The sequence below is a fragment of the Salvelinus sp. IW2-2015 genome, unplaced genomic scaffold (genome assembly GCF_002910315.2).
Source record: "Salvelinus sp. IW2-2015 unplaced genomic scaffold, ASM291031v2 Un_scaffold5580, whole genome shotgun sequence".
NCBI lineage: Eukaryota > Metazoa > Chordata > Actinopteri > Salmoniformes > Salmonidae > Salvelinus > Salvelinus sp. IW2-2015.
In genome coordinates, this window is record NW_019946845.1 from 1 (window position 1) to 17,795 (window position 17,795).

The 17,795-nt window shown below is 50.8% G+C and overlaps 2 long non-coding RNA genes across 4 annotated transcripts; one reads left to right on the forward strand and one right to left on the reverse strand.

Annotated features, from left to right (window-relative positions):
• Window positions 1–3,961: 3,961 nt before the first annotated feature.
• Window positions 3,962–7,238, reverse strand: LOC112078368 (uncharacterized). 3 transcript variants are annotated; one of them, XR_011478631.1, is made up of 5 exons: window positions 7,209–7,238; window positions 5,767–5,800; window positions 5,543–5,562; window positions 5,036–5,055; window positions 3,962–3,973 (listed from the first exon to the last, which is right to left on the reverse strand). It is a non-coding gene; the product is annotated as an uncharacterized lncRNA (long non-coding RNA). The 3 variants fall into 3 exon arrangements; XR_011478632.1 differs by lacking the exons at window positions 3,962–3,973; window positions 5,036–5,055 and adding an exon at window positions 5,303–5,323; XR_011478630.1 differs by lacking the exons at window positions 3,962–3,973; window positions 5,036–5,055 and adding an exon at window positions 5,303–5,323 and having other exon boundaries at window positions 7,189–7,238.
• A 1,015-nt stretch (window positions 7,239–8,253) lies between these two features.
• On the forward strand, window positions 8,254–8,722 carry LOC112078369 (uncharacterized). Its single transcript, XR_002895668.2, has 2 exons — window positions 8,254–8,298; window positions 8,394–8,722. It is a non-coding gene; the product is annotated as an uncharacterized lncRNA (long non-coding RNA).
• Window positions 8,723–17,795: the final 9,073 nt, after the last annotated feature.

The window sequence follows — 17,795 nt, forward strand, 5'->3', positions numbered from 1 at the left end:
TCCTCCCCACGCACGGCACTAGCGCTATGACCCCCCCCCTCCCCAGAGGCACGGGAGCCTTGACCACCCCCCTCAGCCCAGAGGCCCACTCAGACCTTGACCAAACCCCCCGCCACGCAGCCTTGCCCCCCCCCCCTGACACTAGCCTTGACCCCCCCCAGAACTAGACCTTGACCCTCCGCCAAGACACGTAGCCTGTGACCCCCCCCCAAGACACTGAGCCTTGACCCCCCCCCAGACACTAGCCTAGACCCCCAGAAACTACGGCCTTGACCCCCAACACTAAGGCCTGGACCCCCCGACACTAGCCTTGACCCCCCGACCACTAGCCTTTGACCCCCTCCCCAGAGGCACTAGCCTTGACCCCCCCCCCCGCTCCTCCCACCCCACGAGCCCACTAGCCTTGACCCCCCCCCCTCCCCAAGGCACTAGCCTGTGACCCCCCCTCCCACTCCCCAGAAGGGCACTAGCCTTTGACCCCCCCCTCCCAGAGCACTAGCCGTGACTCCCCCCCCCCCCCCCTCCCCGAGCACTAGCCTTGACCGCCCCTCAGACACTAGAGCTTTAAACCCTGACCATATTCCCCCTAAAGATGAGTGTGTTAGGTGAGAACTAGACAAAGAAGAGGGCAGCGTACTACGGTAGGTGTTGGTTGCAGCTTAGGACAAAGAGAGGAGGCGTGGTGCTGAAAGAATAGGTTGAGTTAGGACAAGAGACGAGGTGGTGCTGGTTGAGTTAGCCGACAAAGAGAGGAGGTGGTGCTGCCGTGAGTTAGGACAAAGATGAGGAACGGTGAGTGCTGGCTTGAGTTTAGGAACAAAGAGAGGACGTGGTGTTGGTTGAGTTAGGACAAAGAGCAGGAGGTGGTGCTGGTGAGTAGGCACAAAGAGCAGCGCAGTGTGCTGGTTGAGTGTAGGACAAAGAGAGGACACGGATGGTGGTTGTTTGCAGGTTAGGACATAAGCAGAGGAGATGCGTGTTGGTTGAGTTAGGACAAAGACGAGGATTCTGGTGCGTGTTGCCCGTTGAGTTTAGGACAAAGACGAGGATGGTGCGGCTGCTGGTTGAGTTAGGACAAAGAGAGGAAGGGTCGGCTGTGGGGTTGAGTATTAGACAAAGAGAGGATGGTGGTGCGTTGGTTGATTAGGACAAGCAAGCAGGAGGTGGTCACTTTGTGCGTTGAGTTAGGACAAAGAGAGGACGGGTAGGGTGTGGGTGAGTTGAGACAACAAGAGAGGAGGTAGTGCTTGTTGAGTTAGCTCGGACAAAGAGGAGGAGGTGGTGCCTTGGTTGAGTTAGCGAAAGGCAAGAGGAGGTGGTGCTGCGCTTGAGTTAGGACAAAATGAGAGGAGGTGGTGTTGGCTTGATTAGGACAAGAGAGGACGGGGTCGCATTGGTTGAGTTAGCGACAAAGCATCGGAGGACGTCTTGGTGTTGCCGTTGACGTTTAGGACAAAGAGAGGAGGTTGGTGCTGGTTGCATGTTTAGGGGCGCAAAGAGAGGAGGTTGCGTGCTGGTTGATTAGCGACAAAGAAGCAGCGAGATGGGCCTGTTGAGTTAGCGACAAAGAGAGGATGGCTGGTGTGCTGCCGTGAGTTAGCGACAAAGAGAGGGATGGGGTGGGTGGTGTTGGTTGAGTTAGCGACAAAGAGAGGAGTGGTGGGTTGTAGGTTGAGTTAGGACAAAGAGCAGGCAGGTTGGTTGCTGGTTGAGTTAGGACAAAGAGAGGAGGTTGGTGTTAGCGCTTATTGCAGTTAGGACCAAGAGAGTGAGTCGCATCCTTGGTTGCAGTTAGCGACCAAAGAGAGGACGGCTTGGTGCGAGGGTTGAGTCTGGACAAAGCAGGAGGGTGAGGTGGTGCTAGGGTTGAGTGTAGGACAAACGAGAGGAGCGTGGTGTGTTGGTTTGAGTTAGCCGACAAAGAAGAGGCAGGTGGTGTTGGCTTTGACGTATAGGGACAAAGAGAGCGGCAGGTGCGGTGTTGGAGTTGAGTTAGGACCAAAGCCCGCACGGAGGTTGCGGGCTGTTGAGTTAGGACAAAGAGAGGAGTGGTGTTGCCGTTGAGTCTAGGACAAAGAGAGGAGGTGCGTTGTTGGTTGAGTTAGGACAAAGAGCAGGAGGTAGTGCTGGTTGACGTGTAGGACAAAGAGAGCAGGGTGGTGCTGGTGAGGTTAAGACAAAGAGAGGAGCTGGTGCGGGTGGGTTGGATATAGGACAAGAGAGGAAGGTTCAGGGTGTCGTGGTTGAAGTTAGGCACAAGAGAGGAGGTAGGTGGCTGGGTTGATGTTAGGACAAGAGAGGGAGTGTGCTGGTTGAGTCTTAGGACAAGCAGAGGAGGTCGTGCTGGTAGCATTATAGGACAAGAGAGGCCACGCGTTAGGTGCCTGGTTGCATGTTATGACAAAGAGAGGAGGCTGGTAGCTGTTTAGATTAGGACAAAGAGAGAGGTGCAACCCGTTAGCGAGATGTGAGTTAGGACACAAGACGAGCGCACCGGGGTCCGGTAGAAGCCTGGCTAGAAGTCTTAGGACAAGAGAGGATGGTTGTGCTGTTGATCGCTTTTAAGGCACACACAGAGCCAGGAGGTGGTGCTGGCTTGAGTTAGGACAAAGAGAGTGAGGTGCCGTGCTGTTGAGTTAGGGAGACAAAGCAGAGGAGGTCGTGGGTGTGGTTGTAGTTAGGACAAAGAGAGGAGGGTTGGCTTGCTGGCTTGAGTGGGAAACTAGACTAAACCGCTCGTCACAAGGCACACGGCTCCGGCCGCCAAAAACGCAAGAAAAGCCAAAAGAGAGGACGGTCTGCGCTGCTGGGTGGAGTTTAGGACAAAGAGAGGAGGTCGGTGCGCTGTTGAGTTTAGGACAAAGAGGAGCGTGGCATTCTGATTGGTTTTTTTTTTTGATTGGGAATCATTGGTTCCCATAACGTGTGCCCGTCACTAGAAAGGCCGCTCTGTCCTATGGCTACTCCCGGGTGGCGCAGTTGGTCTAGGGCACTGCCCATCGCAGTGCTAGCGCCGCCACCAGAGTCTCTGTGGTGTTCGCGCCAGGCTGGGCTGGGTTCGCGCCCAGGCTCTGTCGCAAGCCGAACCAGCCAACCGCGGAGATCTGTGGGGCGAACGCACCAATTGGCATTAGCGATCGTGGTCCGGTTAGGGAGGTTTGGCCGCGTAGGGAGCTCGTTTCGTCGATGCCATGGTCTGCGGGTCCCTAAATAAGGCTTTTACGTTCGTCGTCCCGTCGCTGGTCCTTTCGGGTGAGGCTCCCGGTGCCGGTAGGGATATCCCTGTCTTCAGTATGTTAAAAAACAATGTAATAAAATGTATGCACTCTTACTGTAAGTCGCTCCTGGATAAGAGCGGGGCTGCTAAATGACTAAAATTGTAAAAAAATGTAAATGTGTCTTCCTCCCGTCAGGTGCTGGTCATGAGTGGTCGGTCAGATGCATCGCTACTCAGGCGTGGTTCAACCACACAGAGGACTATGTTCTGCTGGTCCTGATTTTGAGCAGACCATCTACTCATAGGGCTGCCTGCGACTCACCCGATACTGCAGAGAGAAGAAACCTTCTTTCCCTGGGTCACAAACAACATCGTTCCGCTGTATCGTCCACATCCCCCACCAACCCAGGTTCATGACCTGTAGGTGATGACTTAGCGGCCCCGCTGTCTCGCGTACAGACCGCCCCCCCCATATAACCACCGCAACTGAGACTCCTCTGTTGTCACACCGACCTCTAACCATCTGTTCCACCGACAGCCTCTCTGTTTGAGACTGACGACCTTCTCTGTGTGTACCACCGACGCTCTCCTTGTTGTAACCATCCGACCTCTCTGTCTCAGCTACCACCGACCCCTCTGTTTGTTACCACGACTCTAACCCCTCTGTTTGTACCACCGAGCGCTCTCTGTTAGGTACCACCGACCTCTAGACCCCCTCTGTTCCTTCCACCGACCTCCTCTGTTTGTACCTTCGACCTCTCTGTTATTGTACCACCGACCTCTCTGTTCTCTTACACACCGACCTCTCTGCTTGGTTACGCCGACCTCTCTGTTGTACACCGCCTCTCTGTTGCTACCACCGACCCCTTCTGTTGTACCACCGACCTCTAACCCCGTCACGTTCCACCGACCTCTCTGTTGAACCTTCGTAACCTCTCTGTTGTACCACCGACCTCTCTGTTGCTAACCACCGACCCCTCGTTGTACCACCTGACCTACTAACCCCTCTGTTGTACCTTCGACCATCTCTGCTTGTCTACCACCACCTCTAACCCCTCTGTGTCACCTTCGGCACCTCTCTGTTGTACCTTCGAACCCCTCCTGTTGTACCTGCGACCTCTCTGTATTGTACGCCGACCTCTAACCCCTCTGGTACCAACCGCACCTCTCTGTTGTACCACGACTTCTAACCCCTCTGTTGTAACCTTCGACCTCTCTGTTGTACCTTCGACCCCTTCTGTGTGTACCTTCTGCACCTCTCTGGTCCTGTACCACCCAGACCTCTAACCAGCCTCATGTTCCACCGACCTCCTGTGTCGTACCTATCGACCTCTCTGCTGCTACCCACCGACCTCTTAACCCCTCTGTATGTACACCCGACCTCTAACCCCGCTGTTATGTACCTTTCGAACCCTCTGTTGCTTATCCACCGACCTTAACTCCTCTGTTGTACCTATCGACACCCGGCTGCTTTGTTGGCCCACCGACCTCTAAAAGCACCTTCTGTCTGTCCGTACCACCGACCTCTAACCCCTCTGTTTCACGGTACCTATCGACCTCTCTGGTGTACCAAGACCTCTTAACCCCCCTCTGTACTTGTACCACCGAACCTCTAACCCCTCTGTTGTACCCTTCCAGACCTCATCTGTTGTACCACCGACCTCTAACCCACCTCTGTTGTACCTCTCGACCTCTCGTGTCTTGTCTCCAACCGAACTCTAACCTCTCTGTTGTATCTGTCGACTCCCTGTTCTGTCAGCCTTCGACTCTCCTCTGTTGTACCTTCGACCCCTTCTGTTGTAGCCTTCGACCTCTAACCTCTCTGTTGTACCTTCGACCTCGTAACCTCTCTGTTGACTACCTTCGACCTCTAACCTCTCTGTCTGGTGTCCACCGACCTCTAACCTCTCGGTTGTATTCTTCGAACTCCTCTAGTTTGTACCTTCTGACCCCTCTGTGTGACCTTCGACCTTCTAACCTCTCTGTTGCTACCTTCGACCTCTAAACCCCTCGGTTGTACCTTCGACCCCTACTGTTGTACCTTCGACCTCTAATCCTCTCTGTGCTACCTCTCGACCTCTGAACCTCCTCTGTTGTACCTTCGACCTACTCTGTGTTTGTACCGCCCGACCTCTCTGTTCTGTACCTTCGACCCCTCTGTTGCTACCTTCATCGACCTCTTCTGTCGGTAACCTTCGACCGCTAACCCCTCTGTTTGATACCTTCGACCATCAACCCCTCTGGTTGTACTCTTTCGACCCCTCTGTCTGTTACCTGTCGGACCCTCTGTTGTACTCTTCGACCTCTCTGTTGCTACCCTTCGACCGCTCTGTTGTACCTTCGACCTCTCTGTTGTATACCTCTCGACCTCTAACCCCTCTGGTTGTATCTTCGACCTCCTCACTGTCCTGTCACAAACCTTCGACCTCTCTGTGGTAACCTTCGACCCCTACTTGTTGTACTTCGCACCCGCTCTGTCTGTACTTCGACCCTCAATCTGTTGTACCTTCGAGCCCTACCCCTCTGTTGCCCTACCTTCGACCTCTAACCCCTCTGTTGTACCTTCGACCCCTCTGTTGCTACCTATCGACCTCTCTTTGTTGTACTTCGACCTCTAACCCCTCTGTTGTATCTTCGACCTCCGTCTGTTGCCTACCTTTCGACCCCTCTGTTGTACCTCTCGACCTCTCTGTTGTACCTTCGCACCTCATAACCCCTCTGTTAGGTGCTACCTTCGCACCTCTCTGTTGTTACCACCGACCCCCATCTCTGTCGTGTACCACCGCACCTCTAACCCCTTCTGTTGTACCTCTCGATCGCTCTCTGTTGTACACTTAAAACAACACCCGACTCTAAACCCCTCTGTAGTGCTTAACCACCGACCTCTCGTTGTTACCGCGACCTCTCATGTTACGCTTGGTACGCCTGACTCTAACCCCCCTTGTTCACCGACCTCTGTTGTACACCGACCCTCTGTATGTGCCACCGACTACATAACCCCTCTGATCCACCCCGACCTCCTGTTGTACCGCCAGACCTCCTACTGTTGATACGCCGCACCTCTAACCCCTCTGTTCCACCGACACCTCTTTGGTTTGTAACCCCCCACCCGACCCTCCCTTCTGTCACTGTACCGCCGACTCTAACCCTTCTGTCTTCCACCGACCTCTGCTTGTACCACCGCACCCTCTGTTGTACCTCTCGACCTTCTCTGTTGTTACCACCGACCTCTACCTCTCTGTTTAGCCAACCGACTCAACCCCTCTGCTGTACCCACCGACCTCTCTGTTGTACCGCCCGACCTGCTCTGTCTATGTACCGCCGACCTCTAACCCCTCTGTTCCACGACCTCTGTCTGTACCACCGACGCCTCTGCTTGTGCATACCGACCTCTAACCCCTCGTGCGTCTCCACCGACCTCGTTTGTACCGCCGACCTCTCTGTCTGTACCGGCCACCGTCTAACCCCTTCTGTTTCCACCGACCTCTGTATGTACCAACGACCCTCTTTTACCCGCTCATCCCGCTATCCTTCCGACCTCAACCCCTCCTTTACCACTCTCGACACCCCTTCTGTTCGTACCGCCCGACCTCTAACCCCTCTGTTCCACCGACCTCTGTATGTCACCACCGACCCTCTGTTGTACCACCGACCTCTACCCCTCTTTCCACCCGACCTCTGTTTACCACCGACCCTCTCTGTTGTACACCGACTCTAACCCTCTGTTCCACCGCACTCCTCTGTTTGTACACTTCGACCCCTCTGTTGTTACCGCCGAACCTCTCTGTTGTACCACCACCTCTAAACCCCTCTGTTCCACCGACCTCTCTGTTGTACCTTCACCTTCCTCTTGTACCACCCTCTGTGGTGTACACCGATCTCATGAACACCCTCTCTGTTGTACGCCGACCTCTCCTGTCTTGTACCACCGAACCTCTAACCCATTCGTTTCCACCGACCTCTCTGTGTACACCGACCCCTCTGTTTGTACACCGACCCCTCTGTTGTACCACCGACCCCTTCTGTCTTTACGCCCGACCTCTCTTTGCCACGACTCGTGCACCACCGACCTCTCTGTTGTGCACTCTCTTAACCACCGCACCTCTCCTCTGTTACATTTACCCGACCTCTCTGTTGCTACCACCCGACCTCTACCCTCATTCTCAACTCGCTTTGTACCCCGACCTCTCTGTTGTAACCACCGACCTCTCTGTTGCACACGCCACCTCTCTGTTGTACGGACCCTCTGAACCGACCTCTACACCCCTCTGTTCCAGCCCACCCTCTCTGCTTGTACCGCCGACCCCTCTGTCTGTCAACCGACCGACCTCCTAATCCCTCTGACGGTACCAACACCACTACCACAGAGCCCAAACAAATTCCGCTGCAGCACGGGGGAAACCCCCCATTGACGCGAAGCGACTCCGGCAGCAATCGGCCGCCTTACTACACTCGGACAGCATTCCGGCGTCCTGCAGCCAATCAGCTCCTTACACTGACACTGCGAAAAGCATCTGGCGTCCTGCAGCAATCAGCTCCCTTACACCGTACACTCTCCGTAGGACAAGCATCCGGTGCCCTGCAGCCACATCAGCCCTTACCTGACACTGGACAGATCTGGGTCCTGCGACCAATCAGCTCCTACCTGACACTGACAGCATTCCGGGTCCCTGCAGCAATCAGCTCCTTACCCGACACTGGACAGCATCCGGTCCTGCAGCCAATCCACGCTCCTTACCTGACACTGACAAGTTGAGTCCACGTCTGAGTTGACGACCCTGGCTCCATCTCTGACTGGCATTTCAGTGGCCTGGTGGAGTCTTATCTCTGAGTGTCTGAAGTCCCTCCTTGCAAGGTGACCTTAGTGGGCTCTGCAGTACCCTGTTAGACACCAGGTGACTCTGTATCGCTTGTCTTCTGCAGCTACCCTGTTAGACACCCAGTACTCTGTAATGGCTTGTCTGCCAGTACCCTGGTTACACACCATGTGACTCTGTAATGGCCTTTCTCTGCATCTACCCTGGTTAGACCCATGCGTGGCTCTGTAATGGCTTGTCTGCAGTACCCTGGTTAGACACCAGGTGGCTCTGTAATGGCTTGTCTGCAGTACCCTGGTTAGACACCAGGTGGCTCTGTAATGGTTTGTCCTCACTGCAGTACCCTGGTTAGACACCAGGTGGCTCTGTAATGGCTTGTCCTCACTGCAGTACCCTGGTTAGACACCAGGTGGCCGTGTTTGACCGGGGAGTTTCTGTCTGGTTTCCCCATGGTAGGTAGCCATGTTGGTAGAGAAGCTGATTGGCTGGCTGATTAAACGAACAGTGTTGTTGGGAATAGTAACAATGCTTCTGGATATATTGAAGACCGTCAGCAACATGCTCATTAATACGTTTCTTTTGATAAAACAACTTCGTAGTTGAATTTGTGGTTTTCCACTTTTTTCCCCTTTTCTTTTGTTTGTCTTTCTGATGTTACACATTTTTATTAAAACATTGAAGAAAATAAGTTTTCCTGTCAGTTCTTTGACTTGAAATTAGTCTTAAATCTTAGACTTAAATGTTTTAGTATAAAGTTAAACCTTGTTAGTATAGAAATATACAATGTTGTTCAATAGCACGCCTCCATTTTCCATGGAGGGCCACATTAGAATATATTTTTGCCATCGCAGGCCAGAATGGGGCGGCAGGTAGCCTAGTCGTTAGAGCGTTGGGACAGTAACCGAAAGGTTGCAAGATCGAATCCCCGAGCTGACAAGGTAAAAATCTGTCGTTCTGCCCATGAACAAGGCAGGTCTAACCCACTGTTCCTAGGCTGTCATTGTAAATAAGAATTTGTTCTTAACTGACTTGCCTAGTTAAATAAAGGTTAAATAAAAATAATAAAAACTCCTATTACAGGATTCTACATCATGACTGTGACATATTATCATTCAACACTACTGTAAATCACGTCCAGATAAGATACTTATTTTACTGTTTCAGCACGCGCAGAAATAAACCATGTTCTCCTTTTGGTATTTTCACTATTAAACATGAACGACACGGAGGGAAAAGTGCATTCAGCACCACGGACAGAACTCTTGTTAACGGGTATTTATGCACAAAAACACAAGACAGAGAGGGAGCTCAACATTACATTTAAACTAGAGCATTGACTAGAGCAGTGAAGTCTCTGATGGGCATTGACTAGAGCAGTGAAGTCTCTGATGGGCATTGACTAGAGCAGTGAAGTCTCTGATGGGCATTGACTAGAGCAGTGAAGTCTCTGTGGCATGCCCTAGAGCAAGTAGTCTCTGATGGGCATTGACTAGAGCAGTGAAGTCTCTGATGGGCATTGACTAGAGCAGTGAAGTCTCTGCATGGGCATTGCACTAGAGCAGTGAAGTTCCTCTGATGGGCATTGACTAGGCAGTGAAGTCTCTGATGGCATTGACTAGAGCAGTGAAGTCTCTGATGGGCACTTGACTGAGCATGACTGAAGTCTCTGATGGCCATTGACTAGAGCAGTGAAGTCTCTGATGGGCATTGACTAGAGCAGTGAAGTTCTGATGGGCATGACTAGAGCAGTGAAGTCTCTGATGGGCATTGACTAGAGCAGATGAAGTCTCTGATGATGCAGTTCGATGACAGCAGTGAGTCTCTGATGGGCATTGACTGAGCAGTGAAGTCTCTGATGGGCATTGACTAGAGCAGTGAAGTCTCTGATGGGCATTGACTAGAGCAGTTGAAGTCTCGATGGGCATTGACTAGAGCAGTGAAGTCTCTGATGGGCATTGACTAGAGCAGTGAAGTCTCTGATGGACATTGACTAGAGCAGTGAAGTCTCTGATGGCATGACTAGAGCAGTGGAAGTCTCTGATGGGCATTGACTAGAGCAGTGAAGTCTCTGATGGGCATTGACTAGAGCAGTGAAGTCTCTGATGGGCATTGACTAGAGCAGTGAAGTCTCTGATGGGCATTGACTAGGAGCAGTGAAGTCTCTGATGGGCATTGACTAGAGCAGTGAAGTCTCTGATGGGCATTGACTAGAGCGTGAAGTCTCTGATGGGCATTGACTAGAGCAGTGAAGTCTCTGATGGGCATTGACTAGAGCAGTGAAGTCTCTGATGGGCATTGACTAGAGCAGTGAAGTCTCTGATGGGCATTGACTAGAGCAGTGAAGTCTCTGATGGGCTTGACTAGAGCAGTGAAGTCTCTGATGGGCATTGACTAGAGCAGTGAAGTCTCTGATGGCATTGACTAGAGCAGTGAAGTCTCTGATGGGCATTGACTAGAGCAGTGAAGTCTCTGATGGGCATGACTAGAGCAGTGAAGTCTCTGATGGGCATTGACTAGAGCAGTGAAGTCTCTGATGGGCATTGACTAGAGCAGTGAAGTCTTGATGGGCATTGACTAGAGCAGTGAAGTCTCTGATGGGCATGGACTAGAGCAGTGAAGTCTCTGATGGGCATTGACTAGAGCAGTGAAGTCTCTGATGGGCATTGACTAGAGCAGTGAAGTCTCTGATGGGCATTGACTAGAGCAGTGAAGTCTCGATGGGCATTGACTAGAGCAGTGAAGTCTCTGATGGGCATTGACTAGAGCAGTGAAGTCTCTGATGGGCATTGACTAGAGCGTGAGTCTCTGATGGGCATTGACTAGAGCAGTGAAGTCTCTGATGGGCATTGACTAGAGCAGTGAAGTCTCTGATGGGCATTGACTAGAGCAGTGAAGTCTCTGATGGGCATTGACTAGAGCAGTGAAGTCTCTGATGGGCATTGACTAGAGCAGTGAAGTCAGGTATAGTTTCTGACGTCGCTATGCCAGGATTGCTGAGAGTGAGGTCGTAAGAGATGATCTGTGCTTGACTTGTTATATTTCATCACTGAAATGTCTGTTCACATACATAGGTTCCCAAACAGTACAAACATCTTCTGAGCTCCACTCTAATCTTGGAAAGTTTGTTCATCGAGAGATGCGACCTCGTCAGGACATTGTTTTGATAGTTCTCCAATCACTGCATCAGACTGAAGATGATAAGCTCAAGTTGCAGGTCAGTGGAGCGTTATCCACATGAAGGAGAGAGGAAACCAACAGCATGTCATTTTCCAACACTTTGAAATCCTCAAAACGAGAAGAACCACGTTCAAAAGCAGCAGGATGTTATATTCTTCCGCTGGTCATCTATAGGGAACAGACTAGTGAGTGTTGGAAGGTGGGATGTATACTTCTCCCCTGGTCATCTGAAGGGAACAGACTAGTGTGTTGGAGGTGGGTATATACTTCTCGCTGGTCATCTGAAGGGAACAGCTAGTAGTGTTGGGAGGTGGGTGTATACTCTCCCGCTGGTCTCTGATAGGGGAACACTAGTAGTGTTGGGAGGTGGATGTATACTTCTCCCTCTGGTCATCTGATAGGGAACAGACTAGTAGTGTTGGGAGGTGGATGGTATACTTCCTCCACTGGTCATCTGAGGGACAGATTAGTAGTGTTGGGAGGTGGGTGTATTACTTCTCCTGCTGGTCATCTGATAGGGAACAGACTAGTAGTGTTGGGAGGTGGTGTATAACTTCTCCGCTGGTCCCATCTGACAGGGAACAGACTAGTAGTGTTGGGACGGTGGGTGTATACTTCTCCCGCTGGTCATCTATAGGGAACAGACAGTAGTGTTTGGGGAGGTGGGTGTTACTTCTCCCGCTGGTCCATCTGATAGGGAACAGGACTAGTAGTTGTCTGGGAGGTGGATGTATACTTCTCCCCGCTGGTCATCTGATAGGGAACAGACTAGTAGTGTTGGGAGGTGGGATGTATACTTTCTCCCACTGGTCATCTGACAGGGAACAGACATAGTGTTGGGAGGGTGGGTGTTACTTCTCCTGCTGGTCATACTGATAGGGAACAGACTAAGTAGTGTTGGGAGGTGGACTGTAACTTTCTCCCCGTGGGTCATTGGATAGGGAACGACTCGTAGTGTTGGAGGTGGATTAATACTTCTTCCGCTGGTCATCTGATAGGGAACAGGACTAGTAAGTGTTGGGAGTGGTGTATCTTTCTCCTCTTGGTCATTCTGATAGGGAACAGACTAGTAGTGTTTGGGAGCGTGGATGTATACTTCTCCTGCTGGTCATCTGATAGGGAACAGACTGTAGTGTTGGGAGGTGGGTGTATACTTCTCCCTCTGGTCATCTGATAGGGAACAGACTAGTGTGTTGGGAGGTGGATTGTATACTTCTCCGCTGGTCATCTGATAGGGAAAGACTAAGTAGTGTTGGGAGGTGATGTATACTTCTCCTGCGGTCATCTGATAGGGAACAGACTAGTAGTGTTGGGAGGTGGATGTATACTTCTACGCTGGTCATCTGACGGGAAGCAGACTAGTAGTGTTGGGGCCGGTGGTGTTATACTTCTCCCCGCTGGTCAATCTGATAGGGAAACAGACTAGTAGTGTTTGGGAGGTGGATGTCTACTTCTCCCATGGTCATTGATAGGGACAGACTCAAGTAAGTGTTGGGAGTGATGTATACTCTCCCGCTGGTCTACTGACAGGGAAAAGACTAGTAGTGTTGGAGGTGGATGTACTACTTCTCCCCGCTGGTCATCTGATAGTGGAACAGACTAGTAGTGTTGGGAGGTGGATTGTATACTTCTCCCGCTGGTCATCTGATGGGAACAGACTAGTAGTGTTGGGAGGTGGATGTATACGTCTCCCCCTGGTTCCATCTGATAGGGATAACAGACTAGTAGTGTTGGGAGGTGGATTGGTAATAACTCTCCTGCTGGTCATCTGATAGGGAACAGACTAGTAGTGTTTGGGAGGTGGTGTATACTTCTCCCCGCTGGGTCATCTGATTAGGGAACAGACTAGTGTGTTGGGAGGTGGGTGTATACTTCTCCCGCTGTCCATCTGATAGGGAACAGACTAGTAAGTGTTGGGAGGTGGATGTATACTTCTCCTGCTGGTCATCTGATAGGGAACAGACTAGTGGTTTGTTGGGAGGTGGATGTATACTTCTCCTCTGGTCATCTGATAGGGAACAGACTAGTAGTGTTGGGAGTGGATGTATACTTCTCCGCTGGTCATGCTGATAGGGAACAGACTAGTAGTGTTTTGGAAGGTGGATGTATACTTTCTCCTGCTGGTCATCTGATAGGGAACAGACTAGTAGTGTTGGGAGGTGGCATGTATACTTCTCCAGCTTGGTCATCCTGAAATGGGAACAGACTAGTAGTGGTGGGAGGTTGGAATTGTATACTTTCTCCTGCTTGGTCAATCCGATAGAGAAAGACTATAAGTGGCTGGGAGGTGGATGTATACTTCTCCGCGCTGGTCATGCTCGATAGGGATACAGACTAGTAGTGTTGGGAGGTGGATGTAATACTTCTCCAGCTGGTCCATCACTGATAGGAACAGACTAGTAGTGTTTTGGGAGGTGGATGTAACTCTCTGCTGGTCATCTGATTAGGGAACAGACTAGTATGTTGGGAGGTTGGATGTATACTTCTGCCACTGTCATCTGATAGGGAACAGACTAGTGTGTTTGGGAGGTGGATTGTCTACTTCTCCCTCTGGTCATCTGAATAGGTGGACAGACTAGTAGTGTTGGCGAGGTGGATGTATACTTCTCCTGCCTGGTCATCTGATAGGGAACAGACTAGTAGTGTTGGGAGGTGGATGTATACTTCTTCCTGCTGGTCCATCTTGATAGGAACAGACTAGTAGTGTTGGGAGGTGGATGTATACTTCTCCGCTGGTCCATCTGATAGGGAAAGACTAGTAGTGTTGGGAGTGGATGTATACTTCTCCCGCTGGTCCATCTGAGATAAAGGGGAACAGACTAAGTAGTGTTGGGGAGGTGGATGTATATTTCCTCCAGCTGGTCATCTGATAGGGAACAGATAGTAGTGTTGGGAGGTGGATGTATACTTCTCCAGCTGGTCAATCTGATAGGGAACAGACTAGTAGTGTTGGGAGGTGGATGTATACTTCTCCCCGCTGGTCATCTGATAGGGACAGACATAGTAGTGTTGGGAAGGTGGATGTATACTTCTCCTCCCACTGGTCATCTGAAGGGAACAGACTAGTAAAAAGTGTTGGGAGGTGGGTGTATCTTTCTTCTGCTGGTCACTGATAGGGAACAAGACTAGTGTGTTGGGAGGTGGATGTATATTCTCCCGCTGGTCCATCTGATACGGGATACAGACTAGTAGTGTTTTGGGAGGTGGATGTAATACTTCTCCCGCTGGTCATCTGATAGGGAAAGAACTAGTAGTGTGGGAGGTGGGGGGGGGGGTGTATACTTCTCCTGCTGGTCATCTGACACGGGAACAGACTAGTAGTGTTGGGAAGGTGGATTGTATCTTCTCCCCGCTGGTCATCTGATAGGGAACAGACTAGTAGTGTTTGGGAGGTGATGTATAACTTTCTCCTGCTGGTCATCTGATAGGGAACAGACTAGTAGTGTTGGAGGTGGATGTATACTTCTCCCCGCTGGTCATCTGATAGGGAACAGACTAGTAGTGTTGGAGGTGGATGTATATCTTCTCCCCGCTGGTCATCTGTGGGAACAGACTAGTAGTGTTGGGAGGTGGGTGTCATACTTCTCCTCTGGTCATCTGATAGGGAACAGACTAGTAGTGTTGGGAGGTGGATGTAAATATTCTCCTGCTGGTCATCTGATAGGGAACAGACTAGTAGTGTTGGGAGGTGGATGTAATACTTCTCCGCTGGTCATCTGATAGGGAAGCAGACTAGTATGTTGGGAGGTCGGATGTATACATTTTTTTTCTCCCGCTGGTCCTCTGAATAGGGAACAGACTGTAGTGGTTGGGAGGTGGGTGTATACTTCTGCCTCTGGTCATCTGATTAGGGAACACGACTAGTAGTGTTGGGAGGTGGATGTATACTTTCCCCGCTTGGTCATCTTGATAGGGAACAGCACTAGTGTGTTTGGGAACCAGGTTGGATGTATACTTCTCCACTGGTCCATCTGATGGGAAGCAGACTAGTAGTGTTGGGAGGTTTGGATGTATACTTCTCCCGTGGTCATCTGAAAGGGAACAGACTAGTAGTGTTGGGAGGTGGATGTATCTTCCCTCCCACTGGTCATCTGATAGGGAACAGACTAGTAAGTGTTGGGAGGTGGATGTAATACTTCTCTGCTGTGTCATCTATGAAGTAGTGGTTGGGAGTGGTGTAAACTTCTCCCGCTGGTCATCTGACAGGGAAAGACTAGTAGTGATTGGGAGGTGGATGTATCTTCTCCTGGCTGGTCCATCTGATAGGGAACAGACTAGTAGTGTTGGGAGGTGGATGTATACTTCTCCCGCTGGTCATCTATAGGGAACAGACTAGTAGTGTTGGGAGGTGATGTATACGTCTCCCCGTGGTCATTGGATAGGGAACAGACTAGTAGTGTTTGGGAGGTGGATGTATATTTCTCCTGCTGGTCATCTGATAGGGAACAGACTAGTAGTGTTGGGAGGTGGGTGGTATACTTCTCCCGCTGGTCTCTTGATAGGGACAGACTAGTAGTGTTGGGAGGTGCATGTATACTTCTCCTGCTGGTCATCTGAATAGGGAAACAGACTAAGTGGTGTTGGGAGGTGGATGTATACTTCCCCTCTGGTCATGCTGATGGGAAGCAGACTAGTAAGTGTTGGGAGGGGATGTATTACTTCTCCCGCTGGTCATCTGATAGGGAACAGACTAGTAGTGTTTGCGGAGGTGGATGTATACTTCTCAGCTGGTCTCTGATAGGGAACCGACTAGTAGTGTTGGGAGGTGGATGTATACTTCTCCTGCTGGTCATCTGATAGAGAAAGACTAGTAGTGTTGGAGGTGGATGTTATTATTCTCCCGCTGGTCATCTGATGGGAAACAGACTAGTAGTGTTGGGAGGTGGATGATACTTCTCCAGCTGGTCATCTGACTAGGGAACAGACTAGTAGTGTTTGGAGGTGGATGTATCTTCTCCTGCTGGTCATCTGATAGGGAACAGACTAGTAGTGTTGGGAGGTGGATGTATACTTCTCCGCTGGTCATTGATAGGGAACAGACTAGTAGTGTTGGGAGGTGGATGTATACTTCTCCCTCTGGTCATCTGATAGGGAACAGACTAGTAGTGTTGGGAGGTGGATGTATATAACTTCTCCTGCTGGGTCATACTGATAGGGAACAGACTAGTAGTGTTGGGAGGTGGATGTATACTTCTCTGCTGGTCATCTGATAGGGAACAGATAGTAGTGTTGGGAGGTGGATGTCATACTTCTCCCGCTGGTCAATCTGATAGGGGAAAGACTAGTAGTGTTGGGAGGTGGATGTATACTTCTCCGCGGTCTCTGATAGGGAACAGACTAGTAGTGTTTGGGAGGGTGGATGTATACTTCTCCAGCTGGTCACTGATAGGGAACAGAACTAGTAGTGTTGGGAGGTGGATGTATCTTCCTCCAGCTGGTCATTGATAGGGAACAGACTAGTAGTGTTGGGAGGTGGATGCTATACTTCTCCCCGCTGGGTCATCTGATAGGGAACAGACTAATAGTGTTGGGAGGTGGATGTACTACTTCTCCCTGGTCATCTGATAGGGAACAGACTAGTAGTGGCGGAGGTGGATGTATACTTCCTCCCGCTGTCTCTGATAGGACAGACTAGTAGTGTTGGGAGGTGGCATGTTATACTTCTCCCGCTGGTCTCTGATAGGGACAGACTAGAAGTGTTGGGAGGTGGATGTAATACTTCTCCGCTGGTATCTGATAGGGAACAGACTAGTAAGTGTTTGGGAGGTGGATGTAATACTTTCCCGCTGGTCATCTGATAGGGAACAGACTAGAAGTGTTGGGAGGTTGGATGTATACTTCTCCCGCTGGTCATACTGATAGGTTAATAGACTAGTAGTGTTGGAGGTGGATGTATACTTCTCAGCTGGTCCATCTGATAGGGAACAGACTAGTAGTGTTTGGGAGGTTGGATGTAATCTTCTCCGCTGGTCATCTGAATTGAGGGAACAGACTAGTAGTGTTGGGAGTGGATGTATACGTTCCGCTGGTCATCTGATCGGGAACAGATAGTAGTGGTTTGTGGAAGGTGGATGTAACCTTCTCCTGCTGGTCATCTGAATAGGGAACAGAACTAGTAATGTTGGGAGGTGGATGTATACGTCTCCCGCTGTCATTGATAGGGAACAGACTAGTAGTGTTGGGAGGTGGATGTAAATACTTCTCCCGCTGGTCATCTGATAGGGAACAGACTAGTGGAAGTGTTGCGGAGGTGGATGTATAACTTCTCCTGCTGGTCACTGATAGGGAACAGACTAGTAGTGTGGGGAGGTGGATGTAATACGTCTCCGCTGGTCATCTGATAGGAAACAGACAGTGGTGTTGGGAGGTGGATGTATCACTTCTCCTGCTGGTCATCTGATAGGGAACAGACTAGTAGTGTTGGGAGGTGGATTGTATACTTCTCCCGCTGGTCATCTGATAGAGAACAGACTTTAGTGTTGGGGAGGTGGATGTAATACGTCTCGCTGGTCATCTGAATAGGGAACAGACTAGTAGTGTGGGAGGTGGACTTGTATACTTCTCCCTCTGGTCATCTGATAGGG